This window comes from Schistocerca nitens, chromosome 8, assembly GCF_023898315.1.
Source record: "Schistocerca nitens isolate TAMUIC-IGC-003100 chromosome 8, iqSchNite1.1, whole genome shotgun sequence".
In the NCBI taxonomy this organism is placed as follows: domain Eukaryota; kingdom Metazoa; phylum Arthropoda; class Insecta; order Orthoptera; family Acrididae; genus Schistocerca; species Schistocerca nitens.
Window position 1 is genome coordinate 139,779,382 of NC_064621.1, and position 17,760 is coordinate 139,797,141.

The 17,760-nt window shown below is 43.0% G+C and overlaps 1 protein-coding gene across 2 annotated transcripts in view; it reads right to left on the bottom strand.

Moving 5' to 3' along the window:
• LOC126198720 (tumor necrosis factor alpha-induced protein 8-like protein) overlaps positions 1-17,760 on the bottom strand; it is a 949,023-nt gene that overhangs the window by 218,916 nt on the left and 712,347 nt on the right. Inside the window, exon 1 of one of the 2 annotated variants that reach the window (XM_049935237.1) lies at positions 8,121-9,002. The exons of the other annotated variant lie outside the window; for it this stretch is intronic. The gene's annotated coding sequence lies outside the window, so the exon portion shown is untranslated. Of the gene's footprint in view, positions 1-8,120; positions 9,003-17,760 lie in introns of those variants that run through there. 2 annotated transcript variants of the gene reach the window in all.

The window sequence follows — 17,760 nt, forward strand, 5'->3', positions numbered from 1 at the left end:
AGCGAAAGGCGAGCATTTGGCGGTGTTCTTGTAATATTTCTGGCTTAGTCAGCCATCATATTAGGCTCCAAGGAGCTGTTCCCAGAGCACTGGAGATGCAAGATGGCGAAATGTGATGTGAGGTACCTGTGACAGATGTTAGATTCGGTACCATTCCCGTGAGAAAGACCGCCTGCATAATGCTACTGCTCTGTGATTGGCTGCTGTGTTCGGAGCAAGGGCGCCAAAACGTCAAAGTATAGTTATTACTATTAGTTAAACTACTCATTGGAATGACTTCACTTTTTAATATAAATATCTCTCAACAGCTGAGTATCAATCAGTCATTTTAGAATTATTAAAAACAATTTAAATCAAAAACGAAAGACTGACGAAATTGCTGACGAAGCACTTCGGAAGCGTTTGGGTCACGCCTTTTCTGGTATGGCGCGTGAAGTGTTTCCGGCTGTTCGTCACTCTGGATTAGGCAGTCGAGAACAACAGACCTGTTGTCTTTCGTAGGATGTGTTTGCAATTTTTATTTAAGTTCCTGTTCGTCACTCTGGATTAGGCAGTCGAGATGTACAGTCATGTTGTCTGTGGCAGGATGTGTTTGCCAGTATTCAGTATTAAAAGACTGACTCCGGTAGTCATGAGGCACAGACACGTGCCACAGATAGTGTAAAGATACATTTTCGTAAACATTGTGTTTGATCAAGTACTTTGTTGTTTCAAAAGGTGTTGTATTAAGATCATGTAGTCTTATCGTGTGGCTATATTAAAATACGCGAGTGGTATCCCAAAGAAGTGATACATTATTTCAGAACAGAACCTCGCTAAAAGTTTCAGCCTCAAGATGCAGAACCTACGACCTGCGTGCTGTTTTCTGCGCTGGGGACATCAACTTGAAGACAGCAGGTTAGTGAACTATAACCTTCGTATTCCACACAGTGCAGTGGAAACAACTAGGCGCCTCACGTGTACTGCATGCACAGAACAAATGTGCTCAGTGACACGTCATCTGCAGTAACGCAGAGGAGGTGAAGGAGGATGTTCGTTATTAACACCAACAATCAACTCATTCTTCCTTTCTTGCCGTATTCTGCAGCCTTCGAATTCATCCGTAGATCGAGGCGTTGCAGCAGGAAAACACTGGACTCGTATTCGGGAGGAAGGCGGTTCAAATCCCCGTCCTCCATTCCAGGGTAAAGTTTTCAGTGATATCCCCAAATTACCAAAGAAGAATGTCGGTATGTTCCCTTTTATAGAGAATGACCGACTTCCTCACATCCTTCCCCAATCCGAACTCCTGTTCCAATGGCACTGCCGTCGACAGACAGTAAAACCTTAATCTTCTTTAATGTGGTTTCCTGTTTATGAGATACTGGCCTTTTCTTGCAGTACCAAGAAGCGAGTGTCGCAACTGTTACGAAGTAACAAAAAATATTAAAACTGGAGGAGGTCTGAGCAAAAAGCATTGCTTCTCCCTCTCGCTTCTGTTTCCTAGAGTCTAAATGTTTCTCGGTCTCTCCTCGCTCTATAGATCAGCAATATGCGACGATACTATCGGACCATGTACGTACGTGTCTTTCAATCGCGGTGCGCAAATTAGACAGTAAATTCTGTTGGCTACGAAGTCTTTCGCGACGTATTTCTTGAATAAGAATCTCTCGGTGTACGTGCCGCGCCATATCGCTGTGGCTATGACGTATTCCAGCCAATCAGAAGCCGTCCTTAGAATATAAAAGTGGGAGCTTCGCTAGTTTACGACAGTCAGTTTTAGCCCTGACGACGGCCATGGAGGTAGTGGTCGAAAGCTTGGAGTTTTATCCTGAATTGACGCGGCATGTACACCGAGAGATTCTTATTCAGTAAATTCTGTTGGAAAAAATCCTCCGCAATATTCCGGAAAGCGGAGCATCGGGGAAGCGGCAACAGGAGGTAGGCGACCGTCTTCCGGTATGTGGAGGTTTCTCAGAGGCTACGAATTATCTGATACATCAAATTTAAAATGCACGGGGCATTCAATAAGTAAACGAAACATATGTTGTTTTCTACGCCAATTTAGGTTGAACAATTTGGAATGTGTTGTGGGACATCGTCCAGTACTCCCGCTTCAGCCCCTACAAGCTCTGATAGGTGGCGGCGCAATCGTATCCTTCAAATTGGCGTCTGTAACGGAGGTTCGTTCCAAGCAGAGAGCTGCCATTGAGTTTCTTTTGGCGGAAAACCAGAGCATCACGGATCTTCCTAAGCGCTTGCAGAATGTCCACAGAGACCTTACAGTGAACAAAAGCACGGTGAGCAGGTGGATGATGCGTCTGTCATTACCGCAACAAGGTCGCACATACCCGTCCGATCTAGAGGGCGCCGGCAGTTCGCACACAGCTGTGACTCCGGCAATGTTGGACGTGCGGACACTCTCATTCGAGGTGATTCAACGCTTCGTAAGCAAGCAGCTAGCTGCACAATTCAGTGCTGGCACACTGGTCCACCATTTGGGGTACTGTAAGGAGTGTGCCAGCTCGGTTCCCCGCCGCCAAACACGAGACTCTGAAGACCAGCGAAAGACCATCTACGCAGGACTGCTTGCGCGTTACGAAGCTGAGCGTGACAATTTCTTGTCGAACATCGTCACAGGTGGTCAAACATGTGTGGTTTGGTTCCACCAGCTCCCATCTCTTACTCAGGCTCAAAATTTTCCTCGGTGGACGGACATTCTCTTCACATGAAGAAGTGGCAGCCGAATTTTCGTGATGGGATCAAGGCATTGAAACATAGCTGGACGAAATACGTCACTGTACAGAGAGAATACATTTGAAAATAAAAATGATCCACTGAGGTTAAGATGTATCTGTCAGCTCGTTTCCAGAATTGTTCAAACTAGCCATGTATTGTTGATTATAAACTTTATATTAAAAGCAGTTTTGAGAGATGAAATAGTGAAAACAGGACAGGATCAAATAGATAAAAAGACAAGGCGTTTGTTTCACCTCCTGCCCTTGAATAATTTAATGAGACCAGGAGGATTACAGGCTAGATGTATTGATAGTAAACTGAGGGGACATCAGCATGTGGGTAAGTAAACCAAAAAGCTAATTGATGAAAGGCAAAAATATTTAAAGATGCAGCACATAAAGCAGTCGAAAAGGAATACAACGTCTAAAAATCCAAATTGACAGGGAGTGCTAACAGGCTGAACAGGAATGGACAGACCACAAATGTAAGGATTTAGAAGCATACATCACTAGGGGAAAATAGATACCGCCTACAAGAAAATTAGAGAGACGTCTGGAAAAAAAGAAGCAGTTGTGTATCAAGAGCTCAGATGGAAAACCAGTCCTAAGCAACGAAGGGAAATCTGAAAGACGGAAAGAGTATACAGAGAGTCTATATAAGGGAGATGTACTCGACGGCGATATTACGGAAACAGAAGAGGATGTAGATGAAAATGAGATGGGAGATATGATACAGTGTGAAGAATTCGACAAAGCAATGAAAGATCTAAGTAGAAACAAGGACCGAGCGAGGTGGCGCAGTGGTTAGCACACTGGACTCGCATTCGGGAGGACGACGGTTCAATCCCGCGTTCGGCCATCCTGATTTAGGTTTTCCGTGATTTCCCTAAATCGCTCCATGCAAATGTCGGGATGGTTCCTTTGAAAGGGCACGGCCGACTTCCTTCCCCGTCCTTCCCTAATCCGATACCCTCACTGTTTGGTCTCTTCCCCAAAACAATCCAAATCCAATAGAAACAAGGCCCCGGAGTTGACGAATTCTGTCAGTTCTACTGATTGTCTTGAGAGAGCGAGCCCTGACAAAACCGTTCCATCTAGTGTGCAGGATATATGAAACAGCCGAAATATCCTCAGACTGCAAGAACAATGTAATAATTCCGAATCCAAAGAAAGCAGGCACTGACAGGTGTGTATATTACCGACCTATCAGATTAATAAGTCAATGTTGCAAAATACTAAATGGCTCTGAGCACTATGGGACTTAACATCTATGGTCATCAGTCCCCTAGAACTTAGAATTACTTAAACCTAACTAACCTAAGGACATCACACACATCCATGCCCGAGGCAGGATTCGAACCTGCGACCGTAGCAGTCGCGCGGCTCCGGACTGAGCGCCTAGAACCGCGAGACCACCGCGGCCGGCTGCAAAATACTAACATGAATTCTTTACAGAAGAATGCAAAATCTGGCAGAAGCCGACCTTGGGGAAGGACAGTTTGGATTTCAGAGAAATGTTGGAACACGCGAGACAATACAAACCCAACGACATCTCTTAGGTGATAGGTAAAGGAAAGACAAACCAACACTTGTAGCATTTGTAGACTAATTGTAAGAGAAAGGCTTTGACAACGCTGACTGGAATACTCCGTTTGAAATACAAGGAACGGAAGGCTAATTACAGCTTGAACAGGAACCAGACGGCAGTTGTAAGAGTCGAGGAGCATGAAAGGAAACAATGGGTGACATGGGAGCCAGACAGGATTATAGGCTATCGCCGATGTTATTCCAGCTCTATTTTGAGCAAGCAGAAACAGAAAATCAATAAAAATTTGGAGTAGTAAGAAGAATAACTAATGAGGAGTTAGTAAAGCGAATAGGAGTAAAAAAAGAGTAGGGAGAAAAAATAAAAACATTGAAATTTGCCGATAACATTGTAATTCTGTTAAAGACTGCAAAGGACTTGTAAAGCCGTTGAACGGAATGGACAGTGCATTGCAAGGAGGATACACTAAGAATATCAACAAAAGCAAAACGAGGAATGCAGTAGAATTAAATCAGGTGATGCTGACGGAATTAGACTAGGAAACGATACACTTAAGGTAGCAGATGAGTTTTGCTATTTGAACAGCAAAATGATGCCGAACTAGAGAGGCTATAAAATGTAGACTGGCAACAGCGAGAAACACGTTTCTGAAAAACAGGAATTTGTTAACATCTAATGTCATTTTACGTGTTCAGAAGTCATTTCTGATTTGTCTGGAGATTTGTCTTGCACGTAACTGAAAAGTGGACAATAAACAGCTCACGCGAGAACAGGAGAGAAGCGTCTGAAAGGTGGCACTACAAAAGAATGTTGAAGATTAGATGTGTGCAGTAGACTGAATAACTAATGAGGAGATAGTAAAGCGAATAGCGGTAAAAATAAGTTATGGCACAGCTGAAATAAAAAGAAAGGATCGGTTGATGGGGCACCTCCCGAGGCATAAAGGACTTGTCAGATTGTTGATGGAAGGAAGTAGAGGAGGCAAATATATGAATACAGTAAGGAAGTTCAAATTAATGTAGGTTGCATTAGTTATGCAGAGATCAAGAACAGTGTGAAGAGCTGCATCACGTCAGTAATCAAAGACCACACCGACAAACTAACGTATATTTTCACACGTGTCAGTTACTGTAACTATGATATAACCTGTATAATAAACAGCTACTTGTACAACAGAGCGGCGCCTGTGCCTTTCTCGGAGTTACAGACGCTGCAGCGATCCGGAAACGGACCCCGGATACACACAAACGTACGGACAGAAAAAACCCAGCGACAAGTGTGTGTCGGCGGGCAGCCTAGTTCCTGTGGCGTCCGCGGCGAGCGCTGCTGTCGCAGCACCACTTGCCAGTCGGCCGCTGCCGGCTGGAGCGAGCGGAGTGACCTCACGTGACGTCAGCGCCGGGCTACCGGAATCTGCGCGGCTTCCAGCCACCAGGCGAACGCGTCTGCTGATGCGCGCGAGAGCAGATTGCGTCCCACACTGTGCGCCGCTGCCCCCTTCCCTCTGACAACAGCGAGGCGGCTTCAGCGACTCTCCACCGTGACTCACGCACTCCACACTCGAGAGTGGATGCGTAGGCAGGGGTGGAACTGGCGGCAGGCCTAACACGTACGGCGACACTGCTCTTCAATGTAGTCAAATCGCCATTCTTTTTACTTACAGCGGTTCATCAACTGCTCAAAGTCGGACGGTCAGTTTTGCCCTGTTTTAGGAAACGGAGAATATGGGAAAATCGAAACATTTAATAATAGGAGAGCCACCAACAGTTGTGGACTGTGATGCAGAATACAAGAAATACTGCCAAAATCCGGATATATTGTGACGGGAAAATAACAAAAGAAGGAGATGTCTGAGCTTGGGGGTGCAATCAGAAGCCTAATTTCTCTGTCATTATTATCCACAATACGGAAGAACACAAATCGGAGTGGCTGGTACATTTGCGACATATGACGCAGAATGTTCGCACGTTGCAAATAGAACCGAGAACATAATAAAAGCCCTGGAAGTGGACCATAAGGCTGCAGTACTAAGAGCGTTTATCATGCACGCCCCAAACGTACCGTCAGATAATTGTGGTACTATGCTACAAAAATTACAGCTGAGGATTCAACTTAATCTTGATGAACTCAACGTGTCAAATCCGCTTCGTCACACCCTATGTTAGCTTAATCTTGTTATTCCTTTACTGCTTCAAATTAGTCACGGTTAGTTCCTCAGCGTAGTCGCATTTGGATCTACTATTACGTCTGTACTCTGCAACCACATTTTATTTCCTTAATTCTACTCTTGTCTGATACCTCTCCAACATTACACAGTGTCTGCTGTGATGGTCTAAAAAGGACGGGTTTCTTGGTCAATGCATACAAGAGGAAAAAAAAATGGCTCAGAGCACTATGGGACTTAACTGCTGAGGTCATCAGTCCCCTAGAACTTAGAACTACTTAAACGTAACTAACCTAAGGACATCACACACATCAATGCCCGAGGCAGGATTCGAACCTGCGACCGTAGCGGTCGCGCGGTTCCAAACTGTAGCGCCTAGAACCGCTGGTTACTGGAACGATTGGTACACACTCATTCAGTAACGAAAACACATTCTAACCGAATACTATTTTGTCCACGAAGTATTTTACTTGCACTACACGATCACCACATTTGTCACGTTTTATTTCAAACGGCCACCAGGAGGTAAAGTTGCCTCGTCCAGATAATCAGAGATTTCGCCAAGCAGAGATTTGTACCAAACGGCGTTCATGTATACAGGCCGTTTCTAGACTCCTCTTGCAAACCCCCAAGATACAAGGCGGAAGCTGTGCGAAAATAATAGAGAAGACTCTGTTACACTCGGTCCGATTCCATTGGGTAAAAGAGCGGCAAAATAACAGTTTCCCGTAACTCTGATAACTTACTTTTCTAATCATAAGACGGACGTGGTAATAATAAATAGCCAATGTCAGATACCGGCTTAATACAGCACCATCAGCTGAAGAGAAAGTGCTGCATATATGTCACACAAATGGTCTATATTTCCTGTGTACCTTGGTAATGGATATTGTTACGTTTCTCTGATCGTTATATACTTCATGATGTAATAATTGTTTCGCATGTCTTTTTCTTAGCATAGCAAAAGTATACCTCTGTGTTCCTCTTCAAACCATCATTTACGCAGAGCAGTCAAACACACCGCTCGTCCACCATGTAAAGTGAAGAGCAAAATGTGTAGGCAAAAATGTCACGCAAGGTGCCTCCACAATTCTACATCTTCAGCTACCTTCACTTCTCGGAAGTAGATGCAACACGACTTACTTCTAGAAAGGTTTATATGTTTACTGAAGGTATGGGACACTTTTTGCGTTACTGAATGATATACAAGACTCTTACAGATGTTCTTGCTTGGATATTCAGCCCATAAGAAAAGATTACAAGAGGGAATCTATCAAACCATACACGAAAACTGCTTCATCTGCCATCATCATCAATTCATTAGGCCAATAAAAACCCAAATTTGCTTCATAAAGGTCCACAAATGGCTCACACACATTTTATGGGCTAACATTTACATTCGCAAACAGTAACTAGACAGCCAAACTCCACATTTTCTACTCATGTGTAGCATAGTCAAGTCGAACGGTCATAACGCCCTGCGGAACTTCTTCTAGCTTTATATGATCAATACGCTCACTCTCAGAATAGATAGCGAGGTTTTGCATGGCACATAGCCTTTGCCAAGCAACGGTTGGCAGCATACGCACATGCGAAACAAGATGCTTCACCTGTTCGCACGTGTGTGTGTGTGGGGCCAGGCCGGTAGGTAACGACAACGTAAATGCATTCACCAGGAAAGTAAATTTCTTACCTGTCAGGCGGGAACGAATGGCGGACGAAATCTTGACTGACTTTTGGAGACTGTTGGAAAAGATACCGCCTCCTGCGAGACGGAACACCACCACAATTATTGTGCGCTGTTGTAGTTTATCGTGGCTCCTGTCACGACTAAACGCTGCAGCACAATGCCTCGGGGCGAGAGCTAACAGTAGAGAGCGAAGAACAATAACACACGCAACACAATATCAAACGGCTGGCCTCCGCTCGGCAGAGACTGCAATTACCGTCCCAGCACACTGGAAACACAGCAGCGTCATGGCTCGCGGCAGTTCTGGTTTTTGCAAAATACGCAGTCGAGCGCCGAGACGCTGCGCGGAGCTGGTCCAGCAACGGTCGCTGGACGCTATCCAAGATCCGCACACTGGAACGTCCTTGACGCGGCAATAATGACGTTACGCGCGCGCCCACGCTCCGGAACTTAGTGGAACCGTTGCAATCCTTTCACCTGGTCTTCGACTATATCTTCTTCTGGGAGAATTCCTGGAGAGTCTACACTTCACCACTTCACTGTGTTTTAGTGACGTCAAATCCGCGCGGATCAGAAGGGAAAGGACGTCGCAGAGCGCTGTCGGATACTCCGTGTGGTAACTAACGGCACTTGCGAGGAGCAGAGAAACCACTCGTGGAGGGATAGCAGGTGCGTCACTTTGACAGCTGCGTTTTCCACAGGTGGCACGGTTGAAGCGGTACGGACTGTGGCGGACGCGGATTCCAGCGGGCGGTTGGCGGGTGCTGTCAGTCAGCTGCAGACCGTTGTAGCGGGGCTGGAGGCGCCAACACGCGGGCGCACGCAGACGCAGGCACGCGCTAACGCACTGGCACACGCACTGGTACAGTGTCCCCCCCTCGTGGCGGCAGCTGCGCGCTGACTGGCTACAGCGCCAACGGGCGGCCGCTTTTGAAGGAAGGCCAGCGGCTGCGGCGCGACGGTTAGGAGGGGCAGCCCCAGCGGACTGGCCACCTGGCCGCTGGCTGCGCAGCGATGACAGCTGCCCGTGACGTCACTGTGCGCTCCCTGCACGCACCGGCAGGACCTCAAGGTCTAGGCAAAGCCTTCTAGATACAAGGCCTACGCACAGCGGCCATATTGGGACGTGACCCTACAAACTGTTGGCCATCTTATCTTCAGTCGTCAGTCTTGTTGGCGTGTATGTTGTGTTGAAAGTGTGTGACACGTGAAAGTGACATATATTTCATACAGTATTCGCCTACAGTTCTTCGAAGTATGGGATACAAGTGTTGCGTTCCCTTTTGCCAGGGAAATTATAAATCCCAAAAAGGCATGAAAGTGCACATGTTTCGATTTCCCAAATGTGTGAAGTTTGAGAAACCGCTGGATTGCAGCTATTCCAGACAGGAATTTGTGTCTACGCATCATTCAAGGGTAAGGAAACGACAAAAAATTTGTAGCGTGTTATTTGTTTCCATTGCACCACAGTTGCGAATTGTTTTTAAAAGCAATTATGTATCATGTACCAGTATCATTTGCTTCTTAATTCTGGACCATTGCTGCGAGGTTAATACAAAGCTGGCTGTGAAATGTCTCTCATATTTGCCACAATTGTAACACAGAATAGTTATATTAATTAGTGTGGCTCGAAAATGTTTAGTATTCCTTATCATTCCTACCAGATTATTGAGTTTCCAGTACTTTTATTTGGAAGAGCTACATAATGATTTTGTTCACTTTTACATATACAGCTATTCGAAAATAATTTCAATTTGAGTAGACTACCTTAGAAAATTGCTTTCATGGATTCAGTGTTCGACACATTAAGCAGTATAGAAAGCAGAATTTCGAGGTAAGTGAATTATGATTCAATTAACAGCACTCTGTGACACGAATTTGAATCAAGGATATAGGAGAAACAATCTTTTCATGTTTAAAGTTCTAAACTTCTGGAGAAACAGGGAAATAAAATATTTTTCGGGTTTTTTGATTTATTAAACATTGTCAGGAGGTGTTCCATTTCGTCGAATGATTTGAGTTTCGTGTGAGATCAGCACATTTTGAAGTGGAGAGGAAAATTTACGAAAATAACCAGGGAAACAAATTCTTAAATTCTGTTGGAGCTCCAGCTGCTTTATTTAAAACCGGAAACGTCTGCTTGTTGTTGCATACTGCCGATTTTTTACTGCAAGAAAGCGTAGCTCCTGAGGTAAAAGACAGAATTTAAAATTACAGTTTGTATTCAAGCCTAGAAACGCGTATTTAAGGCAAATCGTCAAAATAGTGTTACATCTTGAATTAACATAGGGCAGTTCTGCTCAGTTACTTTAAGCAATGATATAAATTTCCATACTTTCATTACAAGGACATGTAGAAGAGGAAAGTACGAGTATCTCTATGCGGTCTCAGCTCTAAAACTCGTAAAGTTCGCATAGCTGCAGAGTGCTTAACAGGAGCGTTCCGATACAGACCCTGCCATCAGTATGTAACGTCACAAGTGTGCGCGCAGCCTGTAGTCTAGGTGGTGTTGGTCTAGGCCTCAAGGCAGTGAGTTGCCTGCTCGACGAATCACAGAGGTGGAATTTGCGACAGGACATTCAGGGGAGAGGCGTGCTAGTAAAAGCTGTAAAAGCTGTAATTGCCGATTACAGTTACACATAAAACGCATTTTTTTTTTACATTTTACCGTTCTTGATATATACAGAGTGTCCCACTCAAACCTCGCTGATTTCAAGGACCCAGGAGAGAAAAACCACAGTAGATACGACAATGAATAATGCACCACATTGTAGAGCGTCTCAAAGAATTTATATTCCCGCGTCAGAAGTGCCAATTATCGTCGCCAGAGTGCATCAAGGTCTCATGAAGTGAAAATGGCGACTCCACAGCAGCGCACACAAGCAGTAGTGTGGTTTGCAGAAAACAAAATCGCCGATTACTGTGCAAAGAAATTATCGTCGTGTGTATCAATGTGATTCACCTGATGTGAAAACAAGGAATGATATTTGAAGTTTCTGGCAACAAGAAGCGTTCTGAAACATTCTGACGGTGCACGTTACAGAGTTTCAGAAAAGACAGTGGAGGACATCAGACAAACGTTTCACAAGCCCACGTAAGTCAATTCGTCAAGCATCTAGGCAACTTGATGTACTTCGATAAACATTACATCGTGTAGTTCACCAGCTTCTTCGTATGTGTGCTCACAAAGCGCAAATTCTGCAACATCTGACGCCGAACGACAAACCACACCGACAACAATTTACTACGGATATGCTGCAGTGTATTGATATGGATGCCAGCTCCCTGGAAAGATGTTTATTCTCAGACGAGGCGAACTTTCATCTATCAGGAAGGGTTAATAGGCATAATGTTCGGATTTGGGGTTCGCAGAATTCGCACGTTGTCATTGAACATGTTCATGATAGCCCTAAACTAATCGTCTGGACCGTTCTTCTTTGCGAGCGGTCTAAGGCGCTGCAGTCATGGATTGTGCGGCTGGTCCCGGCGGAGGTTCGAGTCCTCCCTCGGGCATGGGTGTGTGTGTTTGTCCTTAGGATAATTTAGGTTAAGTAGTATGAAAGCTTAAGGACTGATGACCTTAGCAGTTAAGTCCCATAAGATTTCACACACATTTGAACATTTTTGAACGTTCTTTTTTGAGGAACAAGCAGTGAATGGGTCAGTGTATCTGGACATGCTGGAGCAGTTTGTGTACCCTCAGATACAATAGTTGCAACCCAACACCATTTTTCAACAAGATGGAGCTGCGCCGCATTGGTCAACGGCTGTTCGCGAGTTCCTGGATAGGAAATTTCCCAATCGTTGAATCGGACGCGGAGGACCCATTGCTTGGACACCACGTTCACCCGACATTAGGCCGCTTGATTTCTTCATGTGAGGATTCGTCAAGGAGAGCGTGTATGCGATCAAAGTGGACGATATTCCTACGTTACGACATCGTATCACTAATGCGATTGCAACAATAACAGAGGAGATGTTACAAAGAAGAATTAATATGGACTCGATAGTCTTCGTGCTACAAATGGTTCAGATGTAGAGGTGTATTGATGATAAATAAAAAAATTCTTTGAGATGCTCTACAATGTGGTGCAGTTTTCATTGTCGTATCTACTGTTTTTTTTTTCCCTGGGTCTTTGAAATCAGGGAGGTTTGACTGGGACATCCTGTAGTTTTCTGAAATTTCGGTTGCGGACATACTTCACACTTGCGAAACGCACTGTTAACCATCCCTGACCAGCAACAGCGATTACCGGTGCGCTCGCATCCCAGTGCAAGGTCCATCCATCTCCCGCAGAGTGCAGAGTGAGAAATACAATAATTTCAGTTCAGATTACAAAAGTGAAGTGTAAATAACACAAATGCAGCGTGAGAAATACTGCAAACTGGCAAAAACTGCCGAGCGCATAGGTGTTTCGACGTGAACCGCTGCTAACAAGGAGGGAAGCGGCAGTGGTTTGGAGAATATGTAAACGCTGTAAGTAACTTGCACTGCAACTTTACAAACAAAACGCCGTTTTTGATTTAAAGTAACCAAAATTTGTAACATTTGTATCGAATCTGCAGAGTAACCACGGAAGATGCTTTATAAACAATGGGAAAGGCGTCTGGTGTAATTCTCTTTGATTGAATTGCAGTAAGTTCAAGATGTAAAATCAATAATAACTGGCAATAGGAGTTTGTGCAGTAGTAGGGTTTAATGCTTTTTTCTCCACTGTCTCACGAAATTGTGAAATTTATGTGCAACCCTATCTTATTGTTGTGGATAGCTCGTAGTTTCTTACTTATCCCTTGAACTCGCGCCGCGATTGTTCGAACAAGCTTGAGACTGCTCGAGCCCCTTCGAACGCGAATATCGTTTGTAGTGTGGAAACGCGTGTTGCCAAGACATTGATTCGAGTGTTATTATGAAGCGCTTACGGGGCACTACTAATGAAAGATGTCGATTCATATGACTCGTACATATGCTCGGAATTATAGAAAACGCGGGCCAAGGGAAATCTCCAGTCGAAAGGAATCCACAAAGCCTAAAAAGACAAGTGGCAAGCCAATGCGAGAGCTAGTGAAATGGAAAAACGGCGCAAAGAGACTACCTAGCTGGCTCATCGGGCATACAGCGTACAGCGACAGTGCAAACCTGTGATTTATCTGTTCTGTAACCATTAGACTACTCTGTGTAACTATTGTACTAAAGATATTGATAATTAAATTATATATTAATACGAAACCATTATTATGATTTTATGCAGAGGTTTTCACGAAAAGTACGTTGCACAGATCCGATCTGTGCACACTGAATTTTCTTTATTTGCCCGTTTCGAGCGTGGCTCATCATCAGGACATCGAAGAAGAACTCAATACAGAGTATCGTCTGTAATGGTGTTAGGATCGATATTATTTCACACGACGTTCTGTATTAGGTTCTTCTCTGACGTTCTGATGATGAACCATGGCCGAAACATGTAAGTAAACTTTTAACAAGTGCACCCTTGTTATTAGCGGCCAGATAAGGATATGCTCAAAATTCATACAATGGTCGCAGGCCTTTTGCGCGACTTTATGTAGCAGCTTAAACTATGCAGACACTAGTGAAATTTAAATTTATCTAATGTTATATGAATCTGGGTTGGGTCTACGAGTGTCTTACGAATTTTATAAACAGCATGGTTTTGGTATCTTGTCAAAAGTAGACATAGTGCGAACTGTGTCTGAATAAAACATGTTTGATTGTGCTCTTGTACTTCACAAATTTTGGTCAGCCAATGTCCCATTTTCAATGCTGGTTCCATTTAGTGTACAAATACTTTATCTGTACACAATGTCAAACACTATCACTAGATCAGACAGGACAGTTTACACATATAAACCGTCCATTGTTATTTGTTTGTGTAATTTTGGCTATTCAATAGAATGCCATATTATAATTTACTGTAAACAATTTCACTTCTATTTCAGCCTTGAAATTAAGTTTATCGCTCTGGAAAAGAAATATTTTACTGTGACGATACATGCTATACAGCTAGTTACTTAGTTTCATCACCAGCTGCGACATAGTTGCGAATACAAACAGTGATCCAGGTACGGTCAAATGATTTCTTATTCCAGTCTTTGATCAGAATATAAATTTCTTCGACGATGACCGGTTTCAGTCAGTAATGATCATCTTCAGATCTGTTCTAACCCTGTTCTAATGTGATAAAGCCGTAATGGCATCGTAATGGTGTAGAACAGATCTGAAGATGGTCGTTACTGACTGAAACCGGTCACTGTCGAAGGAATTTATATTGTGATCAAAGACTGAAAAAAACAAAACATATGACTTATTTTCATGTTTCGTGGATCATTTGTACCATTAACTGTAATGGCGTGGAATGAGTCATTTTGTATTCACATTACACATTCCTGTCTAAATATGGTTACACGCTGATTACCTATAATATTTTTAAACTGTTGTGAGTTGATAATTTCTACCCATCACTTTTCACACATTACAAAATTAGAAATTCTTCTACTGAACAGAAGTAGTTGTCAAGAACAGACTTTTTGTGTTTTCTTCAAGTTTAATTTTTCTGCCTGTCAGACATTTATATGACTGGCTATGCGATCAAAAATTTGGGTAGGAGCATTCTGCACCAATTTTCGTTAATGTGGAGTAATGAACGTCATTGTTTCTTCTGATATTGTAATTAGGCACATTAATGTTCCTTTTGATCTATAGTGGATTATTTACACCAAAATTCATGAGGGAATAAATGTACTGTGAAGCGTTAGTCAAAATGCGTAACTCCTTAAACAGATGTCTACAAGACGATGTGCGTGAGCACCACTGATTATTCATACAGAACGCTTTTGAGCAATGGAGACTTTACTTCTTAAAGATCTATCACCCCAGAGCATTATTCCATACTGAATGAAAATATGCAATTTTATCAACTTAAAAATTTGTCTCTCCCCAAGACCTGCAATGATTATTAGTTCAAATGTGCTCGAACTACTTTGTTTGAAGAGTTCTAAAATGTGCTGTTTCCAGTTTATATTATCAATGTTGTTGTTGTTGTGGTCTTCAGTCCTGAGATTGGTTTAATGCAGCTCTCCATGCTACTCTAACCTGTGCAAGCTTCTTCATCTCCCAGTACCTACTGCAACCTACATCCTTTTGAATCTGCTTGGTGTATTCATCTCTTGGTCTCCCTATACGATTTTTACCCTCCACGCTGCCCTCCAATGCTAAATTGGTGATCCCTTGATGCCTCAGAACATATCCTACCAATCGATCCCTTCTTATAGTCAAGTTGTGCCACAAACTTCTCTTCTCCCCAATCCTATTCAATACCTCCTCATTAGTTATGTGATCTACCCATCTAATCTTCAGCATTCTTCTGTAGCACCACATTTGGAAAGCTTCTATTCTCTTCTTGTCCAAACTATTTATCGTCCATGTTCCACTTCCATACATTGCTACAATCCATACAAATACTTTCAGAAACGACTTCCTAACACTTAAATCTATACTCGATGTTAACAAATTTCTCTTCTTCAGAAACGCTTTCCTTGCCATTGCCAGTCTACATTTTATATCCTCTCTACTTCGACCATCATCAGTTATTTTGATCCCCAAATAGCAAAACTCCTTTACTACTTTAAGTGTCTCATTTCCTAATCTATTTCCCTCAGCATCACCCGACTTAATTCGACTACATTCCATTATCCTCGTATTGCTGTTGTTAATGTTCATCTTATATCCTCCTTTCAAGACGCTATCCATTCCGTTCAACTGTTCTTCCAAGTCCTTTGCTGTTTGTGACAGAATTACACGGCGAACCTCAAGGTTTTTATTTCTTCTCCATGGATTTTAATACCTACTCCGAATTTTTCTTTTGTTTCATTCACTGCTTGCTCAATATACAGATTGAATAACATCGGGGATGGGCTACAACCCTGTCTCACTCCCTTGCCAACCACTGCTTCCCTTTCATGCCACCTCAACTCTTATAACTGCCATTTGGTTTCTGTACAAATTGTAAATAGCCTTTCGTTCCCTGTATTTTACCCCTGCCACCTTCAGAATCTGAAAGAGAGTATTCCAGTCAACATCGTCAAAAGCTTTCTCTAAGTCTACAAATGCTAGAAACGTAGGTTTGCCTTTCCTTAATCTAGCTTCCGAGATAAGTCGTACGGTCAGTATTGCCTCACGTGTTCCAATATTTCTGCGTTATCCAAACTGATCTTCCCCGAGGTCGGCTTCTACTAGTTTTTCCATTCGTCTGTAAAGAATTCGCGTTAGTATTTTGCAGCCGTGACTTATTAAACTGATAGTTCGGTAATTTTCACATCTGTCAACACCTGCTTTCTTTGGGATTGGAATTATTATATTCTTCTTGAAGTCTGAGGGTATTTCGCCTGTCTCATACATCTTGCTCACCAGATGGTAGAGTTTTGTTAGGACTGGCTCTCCCACGGCCGTAAGTAGTTCTTATGGAATGTTATCTACTCCCGGGGCCTTGTTTCGACTTAGGTCTTTCAGTGCTCTGTCAAACTCTTCACGCAGTATCATATCTCCTATTTCATCTTCATCTACATCCTCTTCCATTTCCATAATATTGTCCTCAAACACATCGCCCTTGTATAGACCCTCTATATACTCCTTCCACCTTTCTGCTTTCCTTTCTTTGCTTAGAACTGGGTTTCCAACTGAGCTCTTGATATTCATACAAATCGTTCTCTTTTCTCCAAAGGTCTCTTTAATTTTCCTGTAGGTAGTATCTATCTTACCCCTAGTGAGATAAGCCTCTACATCCTTACATTTGTCCTCTAGCCATCCCTGCTTAGCCGTTTTGCACTTCCTGTCAATCACATTTTTGAGACGTTTGTATTCCTTTTTGCCTGCTTCATTTACTGCATTTTTATATTTTCTCCTTTCATCAATTAAATTCAATATTTCTCCTGTTACCCAAGGATTTCTACTAGCCCTCGACTTTTTACCTACTTGATCCTCTGCTGCCTTCACTACTTCATCCCTCAAAGCTAACCATTCTTCTTCTACTGTATCTCTTTCCCCCATTCCTGTCAATTGTTCCCTTATGCTCTCCCTGAAACTCTGTACTACCTCTGGTTTAGCCAGTTTATCAAGGTCCCATCTCCTTAAATTCCCACCTTTTTGTAGTTTCTTCAGTTTTAATCTACAGTTCATAACCAATAGATTGTGGTCAGAGTACACATCTGCCCCTGGAAATGTCTTACAATTTAAAACCTGTTTCCTAAATCTCTGTCTTACCATTATATAATCTATCTGAAACCTGTTAGTATCTCCCGGCTTCTTCCATGTATACAACCTTCTTTTATGATTCTTGAACCAAGTGTTAGCTATGATTAAATTGTGCTCTGTGCAAAATTCTACCAGGCGGCTTCCTCTTTCATTTCTTACCCCCAATCCATATTCACCTACTACATTTCCTTCTCTCCCTTTTCCTACTACCGAATTCCAGTCACCCATGACTATTAAATTTTCGTCTCCCTTCACTATCTGAATAATTTCTTTTATTTCATCATACATTTCTTCAATTTCTTCGTCATCTGCAGAGCTAGTTGGCATATAAACTTGTACTACTGTAGTAGGCGTGGGCTTCGTGTCTATCTTGGCCAC